The 17,895-nt window shown below is 45.9% G+C and overlaps 1 long non-coding RNA gene and 1 pseudogene across 1 annotated transcript; one reads left to right on the top strand and one right to left on the bottom strand.

The window, feature by feature from the left end:
- Positions 1–9,806: 9,806 nt before the first annotated feature.
- Positions 9,807–16,844, top strand: LOC143958954 (uncharacterized). Its single transcript, XR_013270164.1, has 3 exons — positions 9,807–10,053; positions 10,146–10,193; positions 16,446–16,844. It is a non-coding gene; the product is annotated as an uncharacterized LOC143958954 (long non-coding RNA).
- LOC143958974 (5S ribosomal RNA) lies at positions 16,838–16,955 on the bottom strand (annotated as a pseudogene).
- Between the last annotated feature and the right edge of the window lie 940 nt (positions 16,956–17,895).

Here is a 17,895-nt window from a genome sequence, read left to right as displayed (position 1 = left end):
CGCATCTCCCCCAGCACATTGCATCTCCCAGCACATCTAATCGCCCCAGCACATAAAATCGCCCAAAGCACATTGCATCACCCCCAAAACATCGAATCACATCAGCACATCAAATCGCTTTGCCCCACCACATAGCATCAAAACGCATTGCCCAATCGCATCGCCCCAGCACATCAAATCGCATCACCCATCGCATCGAATCGCATCACCCAAGCACATCGCATTGAATCGCCCCAGCACATCGAATCGCATCTCCCCCAGAACATCGAATCGCATCACCCCAGCACATTGCATCACCCCCAACACTTCGAATTGCATCAGCACATCGAATCGCATAGCCCCAGCACATCTCATCGCCCTCAGCACATCACATCTCCCCAGCAAATCAAATCGCATCTCCCCCAGCACAGCGCATCTCCCCCAGCGCATCAATTCGCCCAAAGCACATTGCATCACCCCCAACACATCGAATCACATCAGCACATCGAATCGCTTTGCCCCACCACATCGCATTGAAACGCATCACCCAAGCACATCGCATCGCCCCAGCACATCGAATCGCATCTCCCCAGAACATCGAATCGCATAACCCCCAGCACATTGCATCACCCCAGCACATCGAATCGCCCCCAGCACATCACATTGGCCCCAGCACAACGAATCGCATCTCCCCAGCACATCGCATCGCCCAAAGCACATTGCATCACCCCCAAAACATCGAATCGCATCAGCACATCGAATCGCTTCGCCCCAACACATCGAATCCCATCGCCCAATCGCATTGCATCTCCCCAGAACATCGACTCTCCCCAAAACACATTGCATCACCCGCAACACATCAAATCGCATCGCCCACAGCACATTACATCGAATCACATCGCCCTAGCACATCGCATCGCCCCCAGCATATCACATCACATTGCCCCGAGCACATAGAATCGCATCTCCCCCAGCACATAGAATCGCATCTCCCCAGCACATAGAATCGCATCTCCCCAGCACATCGAATCGCAACTCCCCCAGCACATTGAATCACCCCCAGCACAACGCATCGCCCAAAGCACATTGCATCGCCCAAAGCACATTGCATCACCCCCAACACATCGAATCGCATCAGCACATCGAATCGCTTCACCCCAACACCTCGAATCCCATCACCCAAATGCAGAACATCGAATCGCCCCCAGCACATCACATCGAATAGCATCACCCCAGCACATCGCATCGCCCCCAGCAGATGGCATCACATCGAATTGCATCTCCCCCAGCACATCAAATCGCATCTCCCCAGCACATGGAATCACATCTCCCCAGCACATCGAATCACCCCCAGCACATTGCATCTCCCAAAGTACATTGCATCACCCGCAACACATCGAATCGCATCGCCCCCAGCACATCAAATCGAATCGCATCGCCCCAGCACATCACATTGCTCCCAGCACATAGAATCGCATCTCCCCCAGCACATCGAATCGCATCACCCCGAGCACATCGAATTGCATCTCCCCAGCACATCGAATCACATCTCCCCAGCACATCGAATCACCCCCAGCACATCGCAACGCCCAAAGCACATTGCATCACCCCCAACACATCGAATTGCATCAGCACATCGAATCGCTTCACCCCAACACCTAGAATCCCATCGCCCAATCGCATCACATATCCCCAGAACATCGAATCGCCCCCAGCACATCACATCGCATCGCCCCCAGCACATCGCAGCACATCGCATCACATCGAATCGCATCAGCACATCGAATCGCTTCGCCCCAACACATCGAATCCCATCGCCCAATCACATCTCCCCAGAACATCGAATCGCCCCAAAGCCCATTGCATCACCCACAACACCTTACATCAGAGTCCCACTTTATAGCAGAGTATCGCCCCCTTGCATCAGAGTGTGGCAGAGTGCCCCCTTCCGCATACACTATATTGTCAAAAGTATTGGGACGCCTTTACACACGAACACACACAAACTTTAATGGAATATCAGTCTTCGTCCATAGGGTTCAATATTTAGTTGCCACACTCTTTGCAGTTATAACAGCTTCAACTATTCTGGGAAGGCTGTCTACAAGGTTTAGGAGTGTGTCTATGGGAATATTTGACCATTCTTCCAATAGTACATTTGTGAGGTCAGGCACTGATGTTGGACGAGAAAGGCCCATCTCGCAGCCTTCATTCTATTTCACCCCAAAGGTGTTCTATTGGGTTGAGGTCAGGACTCTGCATTCCAGTCACGTTCCTCCACCCCAAACACGCTCATCCATGTCTTTATGGATCTTGCTTTGTGCACTGGTCCAAATCACTTGGTGGAGGGGGATTATGGTGTGGTGTTGTTTTTCAGGGGTTGGGCTTGGCCCCTAAATTCCAGTGAAGGCAACACTTAAGGTGTCAGCATACCAAGAAATGTTGGACAATTTCATGCTCTCAACTTTGTGGGAAGTTTGAGGAAGGCCCCTTTCTGTTCCAACATGACTGTGCACCAGTGTACAAAGCATAATCCATAAAAGACATGAATGAGCGAGTTTGGGGTGGAGGAGCTTTACTGGGCTGGACAGATTCTTGACCTCAACCCAATAGAACACCTTTGGGATGAATTAGAGCAGAGAATCCCGAGCCAAGCCTACTCGTCCACATCAGTGCCTGACTTCACAAATGCTCTCCCTGAAAGAATGGTCAAACATTCCCAAAGACACACACCTAAACCTTGTGGTCAGCCTGCCCAGAAGAATTGAAGCTGTTGTAGCTGCAAAAGGGTGGGCCAACTCAATAGTGAATCCTCATTGACCACCAAGGGGAGACGTGCTGCCCATCATTGAGCACCAAGGGGAGACGTGCTGCCCATCATTGACCACCAAGGGGAGACGTGCTGCCCATCATTGACCACCAAGGGGAGACGTGCTGCCCATCATTGACCACCAAAGGGAGACAGGCTGCCCATCATTGACCACCAAGGGGAGACATGCTGCCCATCATTGACCACCCAGGGGAGACATGCTGCCCATTGACCACCAATGGGATTAACGTGCCCTGGAGTTAAAAGCTAAATGCATCTTTAAAGAAAAATAAATGTATAAAATTAAGAAAAAATGTGTACCCTTCACTTACTTTAGACGATGATTTAATTTTTTTTTACTGGTTATATGTTTTGAGTTACAGAGGAGGTCTAGGGCTAGAATTATTGCTCTCGCTCTAACGTTCGCAGCGATACCTCACATGTGTGGTTTGAACACCGTTTTCATATGTGGGCGGGACTTATGTATGTGTTCGCTTCTGCATGCGAGCACATGGGGACAGGGGCGCTTTAAAAAAAAAAAAATGTATTGTTCATTTTACTTTATTTATTTTAGTTTGACTTTTTTCCCCAAAAATACATTTTTTGATCACTTTTATTCCTATTACAAGGAATGTAAACATCCCTTGTAATAGGAATATGGCATGACAGGTCCTCTTTACAGTGAGATATGGGGTCAATAAGACCCCGCATCTCACCTCTAAGCTGGGAAGCCTGAAAAAAAAAAAAAGATTCTGGCTTTGATCGTATTGGCGAGTCGGTAGAAGCACCAGAGGGCGGCGGGAGGGGGGGTGTCTATGGGTATTACCGACTATGGCTGGGTATGGCTGGGTATCTCTGAGTATGGCTGGGTATCTCTGAGTATGGCTGGGTATCTCTGAGTATGACTTGATATCTCAGAGTATGGCGTTGCAGAGTATTGCATTGCAGAGCATTGCAGGGTATTGGTGGGTGTTGCAGAGCATTGCAGAATGTTGTAGGGTATTGGCGGGTGTTGCAGAGTATTGCCGAGTGTTGCAGGGTATTGGCGGGTGTTGCAGAACATTGCAGAGTGTTGTAGGGTATTGGCGGGTGTTGCAGAGTATTGCAGAGTTTTGCAGGGTATTGGCGGGTGTTGCAGAACATTGCAGAGTGTTGCAGGGTATTGCAGAGTGTTGCAGGGTATTGCAGAGTGTTGCAGGGTATTGCAGGGTGTTGCAGGGTATTGGCGGGTGTTGCAGAGTGTTGCAGGGTATTGGCGGGTGTTGCAGAGCATTGCAGAGTGTTGCAGAGCATTGCAGAGTGTTGCAGGGTATTGGCGGGTGTTGCAGGGTATTGCAGGGTGTTGCAGGATATTGGCGGGTGTTGCAGGGTATTGGCGGGTGTTGCAGAGCATTGCAGAGTGTTGTTGCAGGGTATTGCAGAGTGTTGTTGCAGGGTGTTGCAGGGTATTGCAGGGTGTTGCAGGGTATTGGCGGGTGTTGCAGAGTGTTGCAGGGTATTGGCGGGTGTTGCAGAGCATTGCAGAGTGTTGCAGAGTATTGGCGGGTGTTGCAGAGCATTGCAGATCATTGCAGGGTGTTGCAGAGCATTGCAGGGTGTTGCAGGGTATTGGCGGGTGTTGCAGGGTATTGGCGGGTGTCGCAGAGCATTGCAGAGTGTTGTTGCAGGGTATTGCAGAGTATTGCAGCAGAGTATTGTAGAGTATTGAAGCAGAGTATTGCAGAGTAATGGCAGGGTATGATGGGGTTAATTTTCGATGAGCAGCGATGTGGGCACTGCAGATGCAGCCCACAGCGCTGCTGACACCGATCTCTTCCCCCTCCGCTGTACCGATCGGTTTGTTTACAAGTGATCACTCCGTCATTTGATGGAGCGATCACGTGGACCCGGCAGTCAAGGATGCTCTCGAGTGCGCGCCCCAGGGGGCGCGCGAGAGCGGAATTCTGGGAGGACGTCATATGACGGCCTCCCAGAGTTAAACAACCGCCCTGTAGCCGTCATTCGGTTATGGGCTGGTTGTTAAGTGGTTAAAGACTCATTAGCAGAGCTAATTCATACACCTCCCTCCCTGCAAGACACGCTTAGGGGTCAAACGTCAGAAATGACTAACCAGGGTCAATCATCCGCGGACCCAGCAGGCACTTCTTCAACCCCGCCTCCCTTATCTGCTGGGGACAGTGCCGAGTCGGAGGATTCCTCAGATGAATCAGAACCCTCGGGGTTTAATTTTTCATTAGTACAACCTTTTGTCTTGGCGGTTAAACCAGCTATCTGCTGGGAAGAGGTGGAAGAGCCTCCTAAAAAGACAAAAACCTTTTTTCCATTTCTGAAAATGAAATTCATTTTTTTCCCTTTCTAGAAGAATTAAAGGATTTAATAGAAGGGGAATGGAAGAGGACGGATAAACGCTTCTCCCTAAATAGACTCCAGAAGTTGTACCCGCTGGCCAAGTCAGATACAGCCTTCCTGGATACACCTCCAGTAGTTGATGCAGCAGTGGTGCGTTTAACCAAGAACATCACCCTACCTATGGAGGATTCGGCCTCCTTTTAAAGATCCTCTGGACAGGCGTATAGATGGATTTGAAAAAAGCCTATCAGTTGGCTGGAGGAGCATGTAGACTGGCTGTGGCTTTAGCCTTGGTGTCTAATGCCATTAAAGTTTGGACAGAAAACATTGAAGTAGTCATCCGAGAAGATGTACCAAAGGACAACATTATAAAAGCCATGGGCAGCCGACGCAGCATCAAAACAAAACTGGTGCAAAATCCCTTTTGATGGGAAGGCACTCTTTGGAGAAAGACTGGAAAAGGCAATCTCGAGAGTGACAGGAGGGAAGTTGGGGCTACTTCCCCAGGATAGAAGGGTGAGGCATTCACGCGTGGTATCAACAAAATTCCAAGCTTCCAGGAATAGGAATTTCTCCAACTTTAGACAAGGCAGAGACCCCAAAAAGAATTGGAGGAGTACTCAGGCCACGTTTCTGAAGGCAAATAGAGAAGCCTCTCCAATACTCAGGAGGGGACAAAATCCTTTTGACAAAAGGCCACTGCAGCCAGGTTGAAGAGGTTTGCGGAGGTATCGGGCAGTCGTTGCGAAGATCCGTGGGTGGTCTCTACAGTCCGTTTTACCCATTTTTGGACCTTCCAAGATGTGCCCCCACAAGACTCGTTAGTTCTAACAAAAAGTCCAACTTCACAGCAGAAAGCGGAAGCTCTGCAGAAATATCTTCACCTTCTTGTAGTACAACAGGCAGTTTTACCGGTCCCTCCCTCCGAGAGATTCATGGCATTCTATTCTCCTCTCTTCCTCATCCCCAAGAAGAGTGGAGAGTGGAGACCAGTGGTGGATCTGAAGAGGTTAAATCGTTTCATACAGCTCGACTCGTTCAAGATGGAATCCTTGCAGACGATCATCCAGATGGTCCAACCAGGAGACTGCTTGCTATCGGTAGACTTCCAAGATGCTTATTTCCATGTTCCCGTGTTACCAGCGTTCCAAAGATTTTTGAGAGTGGCAATAGGCTCAACACATCTCCAGTTTCAATGCCTGCCTTTTGGCCTATGCACATCACCAAGGATATTCTCAAAAGTTCTAATTTCAGCCCTGGCACCTTCGAGTCTTTCACTTTTTGGATGACATTCTACTGCTAGCGTCTGATCAAGCCCAGCTACGGGACCACAAGGAGATTCTTCTGAGGACTCTGAGAGAGTTTGGATGGTTAGTAAATACAGAGAAGAGCCTCCTAACCCCAACTCAGGTGATGATTTACCTGGGTGCTCTATTCAATACCAAGGCTGGTACAGTGCTCCTCCCTCCCCAGAAGGTGAAGGCGATTGTTCAGAAGATGGTCCACGTCAGATCTCTCTCCCACCTGTCAGCCTCGAATTGCTTGAGTTTAATCGGGACCATGGCGGCTTGCCTTTCCAATGTTACCTTGGGCTCATTGGCATCTGAGGACTCTTCAATGGGGCTTTTTGACGCAGTGGAGGAAGAAGTCCCTATGTCAGAGAATATCAATTTCAGCTTCTATGAAGAGAAGTCTCCTCTGGGGGTCGAAGGAAGACCTCATTTCAAAGCCTCGGCTCCTGCAATGCCCTTCCTGGACCATTCTTACCACCGACGCAAGTTCGAAAGGGTGGGGAGCACACTGAGATCACCTGGCAGTGCAAGGGAAATGGGACGTCCCTGTGGCGGGGGTAGTCTCCAACGTCTTAGAGCTGCGAGCAGTGTATTTAGCTCTGCTGAGTCTAAAAGAACATCTACATCTAAGAACATCTCAGCGTATGCCCCGCCGGTCAAGATCCCAGTGTTCCCGCAGCTTCTCTCACAGGAGAAATTGGTGCACCCAGCTCTTCACAAACTGAATCTACATCTTTGGATCTTGAGCGGCAGAATTTCCAGTCATTAGGATTCTCAGTGGGGGTGATTTCTACTCTCCTAAAGGCTAGGAAACCTTCCACAACTTTTATCTATTCTAAAATATGGAATACATTTAAAACATTTGCAGAAAGTAAGCAGTGGGACCCCACCATTCCGTCCACCTCAGTAGTTTTGGAGTTTCTGCAGAATGGTTTAGATCTGCGGCTCAGTTTAACCAGTAGAGACCCGCGCTATAGCCAAATGACGGCTACAGCGCGGACCTCCTTTGCCGGGACGACGTCTATCGACATCGTCCCGTGCACGAGCGCCCTGCCCGTTTATGAGACTCGCCTGATCACAGATCCAAGCAAGGGGTCGATCCCGACCCCTTACCATGTGATCAGCTGTCAGCCAATGACAGCTGATCATGTGATACAACGAAGCCGGTAATCGGCTATCTTTCCTCCTCGCGCTGACAGCGCGAGGAGAAAAAAAAAGAGCCGATCACCGGCGGCCGTGATCGGGACATCAGTCCCGATCACGGCCAGCTTACCAGTACCCACCTGCCCCCTGCCAATGCCACCTCTGTAATAAAAAAGTGCCCCCAATCAGTGCCACCCAGCAGTGCCCATAGTGCCACCCAGCAGTGCCCACAGTGCCACACATCAGTGCCCACAGTGCCACACATCAGTGCCCACAATCTGCCTCAACAACGGAGCTGCACCCCAGTGCCACATATCCGTGCCCATCAGTGTCATCTACCAGTGCCCATCAGCGCCGCCCATCAGTGCCCAGCAGTGCCACCTATCAGAGCCACCTATCAGTGCCACTTATCAGTGCCCATCAGTCCCATCTATCAGTGGTACCTATTAGTGCCACCCATCCTGAACTACACCTATACCATACCAGTTCTTAAAATAACTTTTGTGGACCTAATAGCTAGCGATTTGGGTCACTGCAGTCTCTCCCTGCTCCAAAGGAAGACTTATGAACCGAAAGCTTCTGTCGAAAGGCTTCATCATAAGAGAACCAAGCTAAACCTGGAACATTTTTATAAGCTTCTAAAATTATTTCAACATGATGAAACATACCGCTACATAACTCAGGATGACATTCGCCCATTACACTAGCATAAATACAAAAAGATTGTAACCAATTATTAAAATTGCGTGTGCCTAAACGTCTCCTGTCATCATCAGATTTCTCACCATATTTTTTATCAAACCTATATTCTTTAAATGACGGCAATAAGGAAAGCAATTCAATATAATCCCCTTTCCAAATCTTTTCTTTAACTGAAATAGGTAAGTGAAAACCTAATGGAGACAATTCACACGTAAGTACTTCTTTAATGTAAGGTTCAAGAACATTAGAAACAGTAGCACAAGAGGGAACTAATGATAAACCAGAGGAAGTCAAATCAACATTAAGTAAAACAGAAGAATTTGAAGCAGTATGAACACTATCTTTTGAAACTGACATAAGAGCAGCGTCATCAGCAGAGCGAGAAGAAGCAGTTTTAGGCAATAAATTTGATAAAAGTTGTGACATTAATCATAAAGTTTTGCAGAATAGAGGCATCAATCGACTCACCTCCATTTAAACGTGAAACTTCTTGAGCAGTAGGAACAGCTGCCTGCTGAAATCCTTCAGAAATGGAGCAATCTGCAGCCATTACAGGAGCTCTGTCATTCACTCAGGGGCGGATCCAGAGTCTAATCTCGGGAGGGGCACTGCTATAAAATATGTTTTTTTGGGGGCAATTTATATGGGAAATGGCTGGTATTTGTGCTTCAATCATTACGGCACCATGGTTGTTATGGTGTCAGGATGATTGAAGTGCATTATTTCTATTAATACATTGTAATATAAAATTAAATGGTTCAACTCACCATAATGCAGAATCAGTGGGAGCCCTGAGGATGTCACTTGCCATGTCGCCTGCCACCAAATGTGGATTGTCACTTGCCACGTCACTTGTCACCAAATGCGGATTGTTACTTGCCACGTCACCTGCCACACATTGTGGATTGTCACTTGCCACGTTGCCTGCCACACATTGCGGATTGTCACTTGCCACCTCGCCTGCCACCAGATGCGGATTGCCACGTAGCCTGCCACACATTGCGGATTGCCACTTGCCACGTCACCTGCCACACATTGCGGATTGTCACTTGCCACGTTGCCTGCCACACATTGCGGATTGCCACTTGCCACATCACCTGCCACACATTGCGGATTGTCACTTGCCACGTTGCCTGCCACACATTGCGGATTGCCACTTGCCACGTAGCCTGCCACACATTGCGGATTGTCACTTGCCACATTGCCTGCCACACATTGCGGATTGCCACTTGCCACGTCACCTGCCACACATTGCGGATTGTCACTTGCCACGTTGCCTGCCACACATTGCGGATTGTCACTTGCCATGTCACCTGCCACAGATTGCGGATTGCCACTTGCCACGTAGTCTGCCACACATTGCGGATTTTTTCTTTTTCTTCAAACAAGCAGACCCAGTACCTTTTTTGTTTTGCAGGGGTGAATCCACCGATTCAAATCTTCGCGGTCTCCTTCTCGTTTTTTTCCGGGCAGCCCGATGGTCCACTGCACCTGCGCCGTCCTCGGAGATCGGAGAATAGGCCAAACAGCTGCGGACATCTCCGAAAGGTTCTTGCGTCACCGTGTCAAGAGGAGGGACCGACCGGGAGGAAGAGGAAGCCGCCGAAACCGGAAGATCCTGGGGTACCCGAGAGAATGCACTGAGGAAATCAAACTGCTCCACCAGAGGGACATCCACAGACGGAACACTACCAGAACCAGCCACCGGATAAGCCGACAGACAGGAACGAAGCCACCGCTCTCCATCCACGGCACCAGCCTGTTCGATCACCTGTCGCAGTAAGGACTCCATAACGAAACAGCAGGGATGTGTTCTGATCTTCTTTGTCCGTTATACTGCGGCAACTGACACACTTTTTTCTCTTTTATAGGGTCTCCTGTTTGTGGCAACCGTTACTAAGCCTCTGGACCAATCAAAGGTAAGTACTCTAACAACATTTAACTGTAAATTAATTAATTCCCTTCTACCAGCGATGCGATGTGCTTGGGTGATGTGTTTCGATGCGATGTGGTGGGGCAAAGCGATTTGATGTGCTGATGTGATTCGATGTTTTGGGGGTGATGCAATGTGCTTTGGGCGATTTGATGTGCTGGGGCGATTAGATGTGCTGGGAGATACAATGTGCTGGGGGAGATGCGATTCGATTTGCTGGGGCGATGCGATTCGATGTGATGATGCAATTCGAAGTGTTGGGGGTGATGCAATGTGCTGGGGTGATGTGATTCGATGTTCTGGGGGAGATGCGATTCGATGTGCTGGGGCCATTCAATGCAATGTGAAAACTATTAACCAACAATACTGCGCAAAACGAGCAAAAGAAAAAAGGTTGATTGTAAACAAAGAAAGATGTGATAAGCTGTAAGCTGCTGACACGCTAAAATTAGGGATCTTTTAGCTAAGAAAATATGTCAAGGGTAAAGTGTAAGCGCTCAACTTGTGTGTTTTTAGTAGTCATACATATTCCTGTGTCTCAAAGTACATATAAGGTGATCCCAAAATAAAGGGAAAAATGTTACAGTTTAGTGACAAAGAAAATGACTATGAAATTAAAATATATATGTGAAGACCACAAAATAGAAACTATGTGGATAAAACTTATCCCAGTGAAAAAGAAGCCAAACAATGACTATAATTAAATACAAACATTGCTAGTAATAAATATAAAAAGTCCATAAACAGAGGTATAGTCCATGCGGGAATGTGCAAAGTATCAATCCAAACGTGTTGTGCTGACAACCAAAGTTCAGTGATGTTTAAACAGGAGGAGATATTATTTCACCCTGTGTCGGTCCCACCACCTTATAAGGTACAGGCTTACCGGAACTAGATGACCCTAGCAGACATACGTCTCAGGGGTCAATCAAAGCTTATGGTCCTAGCCAAGGATTGGATGTATCAATCGTGCCGTATGCGATCACCACAAACGATTAGATGTAATCACAGTTCTTCATATGTATATGTAAATCCGACAACAACTCAGGCATGGAAGATGAAGAAACAAAGCCAACATGGCATAATAACGTTTTTAAAAAAAACCTTTAATAAAAAATGTTCTAAAACTCACATTTCCAGAGTAGATAATAAAGCATGTCAGAGAGACAAAGGTGGCAGTAGCGGAGTCCTCCCGACGCGTTTCGACCTACAGGTCATCATCTGGGGTGGGCTCCTGCTACTGTCATGCTGCCTTATATAGGTACTTGTACAATAAACCAATGCATTTACCCCAAGTGTCATAATCAAGCCCACTTCCGGTTTTCAAAATGGCGGACGGGCGTGCGTTCCACGCCTCTGTTGTTATGCGTTCCACCCATATCACCATTCTGTTTAAGCACCAAAGGTCATAATTAGAAATGGTAATCAGTCAACTTCCGGTTATGGCGGAAATGGCGGTGTGGCGTGCGTTCCACGCCTCAACAGGCATGCGTTCCACCCATTCACAGTGAGCTGTGCTAAAAAAAGTAAAGAAGGGTACTTATTTAGAGAAATGATATGGCCACTAACAGGAAAGTAGGGCCATCCCCTTATGTATACATCCGTTTATTCAGACTAGGATAGGAGGGCATGGGAGTATGTTAAACTCATTATAAATCCCAACACAAAAACCGGAAGTGTGCGTCTATGATCACACAGGAACCGGAAGTAGGTAAACATCACTTCCGGTACGGAACGAAAACGGAAACGAGGCTTGAATATGTAAACAACATCATCTCCCTCTGATACTGCTATAAATGTGCCACAATGGCACCTAGTGGCCAAAAAGTAGAATAAAACTTAACAATAATAAAAGAGCTATACTTAACATATATCGCATTATACATGATGTGTATCGCATGATATAGATATATAGTCATGTAGTTTAAACACACTGTCTTGACACTGAAAATATACATGTATAAAACTAGTATAGTATAGTATAAACTTTTTGGATCTATGAGCTCCAATCCCACTCTCCACTCGGTATGAATGTAGAGTGGGATATTAATGCTTTTATAGATGACTCATAGATGCCATGCGCAATACGTAATCTGGTATCACAAAATTTATTTGCCGGTATATTTTACTAAGCAGTCTGTATGTAGTTTCATTTTAATTTTTATCTTATTTTATTTCATGTTCCCCTTTTTTGGGTTTTGGCTATACTAGTTTTATACATGTATATTTTCAGTGTCAAGACAGTGTGTTTAAACTACATGACTATATATCTATATCATGCGATACACATCATGTATAATGCGATATATGTTAAGTATAGCTCTTTTATTATTGTTAAGTTTTATTCTACTTTTTGGCCACTAGGTGCCATTGTGGCACATTTATAGCAGTATCAGAGGGAGATGATGTTGTTTACATATTCAAGCCTCGTTTCCGTTTTCGTTCCGTACCGGAAGTGATGTTTACCTACTTCCGGTTCCTGTGTGATCATAGACGCACACTTCCGGTTTTTGTGTTGGGATTTATAATGAGTTTAACATACTCCCATGCCCTCCTATCCTAGTCTGAATAAACGGATGTATACATAAGGGGATGGCCCTACTTTCCTGTTAGTGGCCATATCATTTCTCTAAATAAGTACCCTTCTTTTCTTTTTTTAGCACAGCTCACTGTGAATGGGTGGAACGCATGCCTGTTGAGGCGTGGAACGCACGCCACACCGCCATTTCCGCCATAACCGGAAGTTGACTGATTACCATTTCTAATTATGACCTTTGGTGCTTAAACAGAATGGTGATATGGGTGGAACGCATAACAACAGAGGCGTGGAACGCACGCCCGTCCGCCATTTTGAAAACCGGAAGTGGGCTTGATTATGACACTTGGGGTAAATGCATTGGTTTATTGTACAAGTACCTATATAAGGCAGCATGACAGTAGCAGGAGCCCACCCCAGATGATGACCTGTAGGTCGAAACGCGTTGGGAGGACTCCGCTACTGCCACCTTTGTCTCTCTGACATGCTTTATTATCTACTCTGGAAATGTGAGTTTTAGAACATTTTTTATTAAAGGTTTTTTTTAAAAACGTTATTATGCCATGTTGGCTTTGTTTCTTCATCTTCCATGCCTGAGTTGTTGTCGGATTTACATATACATATGAAGAACTGTGATTACATCTAATCGTTTGTGGTGATCGCATACGGCACGATTGATACATCCAATCCTTGGCTAGGACCATAAGCTTTGATTGACCCCTGAGACGTATGTCTGCTAGGGTCATCTAGTTCCGGTAAGCCTGTACCTTATAAGGTGGTGGGACCGACACAGGGTGAAATAATATCTCCTCCTGTTTAAACATCACTGAACTTTGGTTGTCAGCACAACACGTTTGGATTGATACTTTGCACATTCCCGCATGGACTATACCTCTGTTTATGGACTTTTTATATTTATTACTAGCAATGTTTGTATTTAATTATAGTCATTGTTTGGCTTCTTTTTCACTGGGATAAGTTTTATCCACATAGTTTCTATTTTGTGGTCTTCACATATATATTTTAATTTCATAGTCATTTTCTTTGTCACTAAACTGTAACATTGTTCCCTTTATTTTGGGATCACCTTATATGTACTTTGAGACACAGGAATATGTATGACTACTAAAAACACACAAGTTGAGCGCTTACACTTTACCCTTGACACATTCAATGCAATGTGCTTGGGTGATGTGATTCGATGCGATGTGTTGAGGGCGGCGCGATTCGATTTTCTGATGCGATTTGATGTGTTGGCGTGATGCAATGTGCTTTGGGCGATTCGATGTGCTGGGGGAGATGTGATTCGATGTTCTGGGGAGATTCGATTCGATGTGCTGAGGCGATGCGATGTGCTTGGGTGATGCATTTTGATGCGATAAGGTGGGGCGAAGCAATTCGATGTGCTGATGCGATTCGATGTGTTGTAGGTGATGCAATGTACTTTGGGCATTTCGATGCGCTGGGGGTGATGCAATGTGCTGGGGCAGATGCAATGTGATGGGGGAGATGCAATTCGATTTGCTGGGGCGATGAGATGTGTTGGGGCGATACGATTCGATGTGCTGATGCAATTCGAAGTGTTGGGGGTGATGCAATGTGCTGGGGGTGATGCGATTCGATGTTCTGGGGGAGATGCGATGCGATGTGCTTGGGTGTTGTGATTTGATGTTCTGGGAGAGATGCGATTCAATGTGCTGGGGCGATTTAATGCGATGTGCTTGGGTGATGCGATTTGATGCGATCTGTTGAGGGCGATGCGATTCGATGTTCTGATGTGATTTGATGTGTCGGGGGTGATGCAATGTGCTTTGGGCAATGCGATGAGAAGTGTTGGGGGAGATGCGATTCGATGTGCTGGGGGCGTTGTGATGCAATGTGCTGGGGCGATGCGTTTTTACGGGGAGGGGGGCGATGCGATGTGCTGGGGGAATATTTTCTTATTTTTAACCCGATTATCTATGTAACATAGAGAAAGTTGTTTGTGCAAATAGTTGTAAATAAGCAGTTTTTTTAAATACTCCCACCATCCCATCTAAGGCCCCATTCACACATGCGGACATTATGTGCGTATTTCATCCATCCGTTTGCGGATGAAGTACGGACATACATGCATTCCTATGGGATAGCGGGTGTCGGCGGATGAACATCCGCAAACACCCGATATCGTCCGCCTCCGCAATTGTCGGATTCTGCAGACGGAGGAAAATCCTATTTTTCAATCCGTCTGCAGAGCGGATCGGATGAACACGGACAGACGATCCCCCATAGAGGAGAGCGGAGAGCTGACAGGGCGGTCCATGCACAGTGTGCTGGGACCGCCCTGTTATCCTCCGGCTCAGCGGGGACAACAGAGCGATCCCCGCTGAGCAAGCGGATCATCACGGGGCGGATCATTACTGATCCATCCCGTGTGAAAGGGGCCTAACACCAAAACACAAGCACAATTTTTCAAAATTAATATGCACAGTTTGAACTTCATAAAGTCGTCTTCAATACGTCTAGATGCATAAATGAATTGTGTTGCTGTGATTATTATTTTTTTAATTATTATTTTTTTCTTTTTAAATGAAAAGCTGTACAGAAAAAAGTATCAGCTGAGTGTAGATATAGTGTGTGTGTGTGTTTCTTGAATAATATTCCTTGTACATGCAGTATATTTACTGGTTCCTGGAGGGAGGAGGGGTTTGCATAGATATGGGTGGCAACTTCCTCTAACACTGCCGTTGCCATGGAAACCTGACCTGAAACTTATTACACTGCTTGTGCAGCATTGAGCATGTGCGAGATCTGCAAGGCTGAAATCCAGGAAGAAATACAGTCTGGCTTCAGATGCCCACACTTCAGATGGTCACAGTCTGCTGCTAGTTTATAAACTTTCAAAATGCTGTAATAACCTAACAAAACAGACCTTAGTTTACAGACCAACTTTACTGAATACATTAAGCTTGTGTATTATAGGGGTATTTTTATTTAAAAAGTGTAATTTTGGCCGGAGCACCACTTTAACCACTTGCTTACTGGGCACTTAAACCCCCCTCCTGCCCAGACCAATTTTCAGCTTTCAGCGCTGATGCACTAATTCTAGCACTAGACCTCCTCTGAAACTCTAACCTGGTAACCGTAAAAAAATGTTTAAAGCGTCGCCTATTGAGATTTTTAGGTACCGTACTTTGTCGTCAATCCACAAGTGCGTGCAATTATAAAGTGTGGCATGTTTGGTATCTATTTACTCGGCGTAACATTATCTTTCACATTATGCAAAAAAAAAAAAATGGGATAATTTTACTGTTTTTTTTTTTTTTATTCATGAAAGTGTCCCTTTTCCCAAAAAGTTGCATTTAAAACACCGCTGAGCAAATACCGTGTGACATAAAATATTGCAACAATCGCCGTTTTATTCTCTAGAGTCTCTGTTAAAAAAAATATATATATATAATGTTTGGGGGTTCCAAGTAATTTTCTAGCAAAAAATATGGATTTTAACTTGTAAACACCAAATGCCAAAAATAGGCTTAGTCATGAATGGGTTAAGCCAGGTTTAACCATGAAGTAAGCATTTTAGGTTAACAGTAAAAAAAATATATATCGTGCCATGGTTTCGATTTTGTATTTTTAACCCAAACCTCAGATTTCATTATCTCTGGATAAGTAAGCATAATGCCATTGTAAATTTTCTCTTTTTCATGACTGTTTGATAAGCCATGAAATCTTCAAGCAAGATGGGAAGCTATGATCTCTCAAAGCAAGATGGGAAGCCAGGCACACTCCAAGCAAGACGGAATCCCTTTTCTGCTTCTGCAGCATTAGCAGATGGTGGGTACCTACATAAAAATCATGGATGATGATAAAATAAATTTTCTAAATGTACCATTTCAGAATGTATTCCCAGGGGGTCTTCCATCCAGGCTCTAACCAGGCCCGACCCTGGTTAGTATCCGAGATCAGACGAGATCAGGCGCATTCAGGGTGATGTGGCCGTAGGCGATCTTTTTGGCCACTCTCAACCCTCTTGAAAAACACCAAGATGGTCACCTCGGCAAAAAAGCAGAAAAATAAAAGAGGTTGTCGACATCAACAACATATTAAAAAAAAGCCTACAGCTCCTGGTATTCCCATGCGGTGTACTATCCAGGTACTAACCAGGTTCGACCCTGCTTAGCATCCGAGATCAGATGAGATCGGGCGCATTCAGGGTGATGTACAGTAAGCGATCTTTCTGGCCACTCTCAACCCTCTTGACAAACGCCAACATATTCACCTTGGCAAACAACCAGCAAAATAAAACAGGTCGTCGACGCCAACAACATATTAAGAAAAAGTCTACGGCACCTGGAATTCCCAGGCGGAATCCCACCCAGGTACTAAACAGGCCCGACCCTGCTTAGCATCCAAAATCAAATGAGATCTGGCAAATTCAGGCTGATTTGGTCGTAGGCGATCTTTATTTATTTGCAATGGACACCCCCATCAAGTCTGTATTTAACATTTCAAAGGGTATTCCCTTCCACACCAGTAACATTATCATGGGTCATATGTGTAGTTACAAAAATCAATCCCTTAACAACACCATAAGTGAACTTACTACATACAGGAACACAACCTCTGGGATACTTGTGAGTAAACTTGTTAGTGCTGCATTTGAGGCTGGAACTGAGCCCCAACGTAGTTCTCTAAGAAGTTTTTCATTGGGAAACAATACATATGTATGCTGTGCTAAAATTTGTTACCCATGGATCCCCGCAGGAGTGAAAGGATGGTGTTATTTAGCACAGTTGGTACCAGTCATGTCAGCCCTAGGCCAGAATCAGGAACATCACATACAAGTGACTTCAAGTCCAGTACATAGGTTAACTTATAAATACAAGAGAGAAACCCCACCTATGTTTTCTACTTCAGATAAGTCATGGACATGGTTTCCATCCTGGACAGGATGGGGCATAACCATGATGGACAAATTAAATAACTACACTAGTTTAATAAATGATGTTATGGAAAAAAACTCCCAAGATATAGGACTACTCAATGTCGAGCTCAAAGCAATTAGAAGACAACTAGAGTTACACGAATTGGCTATTGAAAGCATGAGTGCAGCTCTGACAGGTTTATGCGAAATGACCCAAGATTATGAATGTTGTACATGGTTTCACAA

This window comes from Lithobates pipiens, unplaced genomic scaffold (genome assembly GCF_037356315.1).
Source record: "Lithobates pipiens isolate NorthernLeopardFrog02 unplaced genomic scaffold, aLitPip1_a1.2 Scaffold_66, whole genome shotgun sequence".
NCBI classification, from domain to species: domain Eukaryota; kingdom Metazoa; phylum Chordata; class Amphibia; order Anura; family Ranidae; genus Lithobates; species Lithobates pipiens.
Note: the sequence above shows the minus strand (reverse complement) of the source record. Positions and strands in the feature narration are given on the sequence as shown.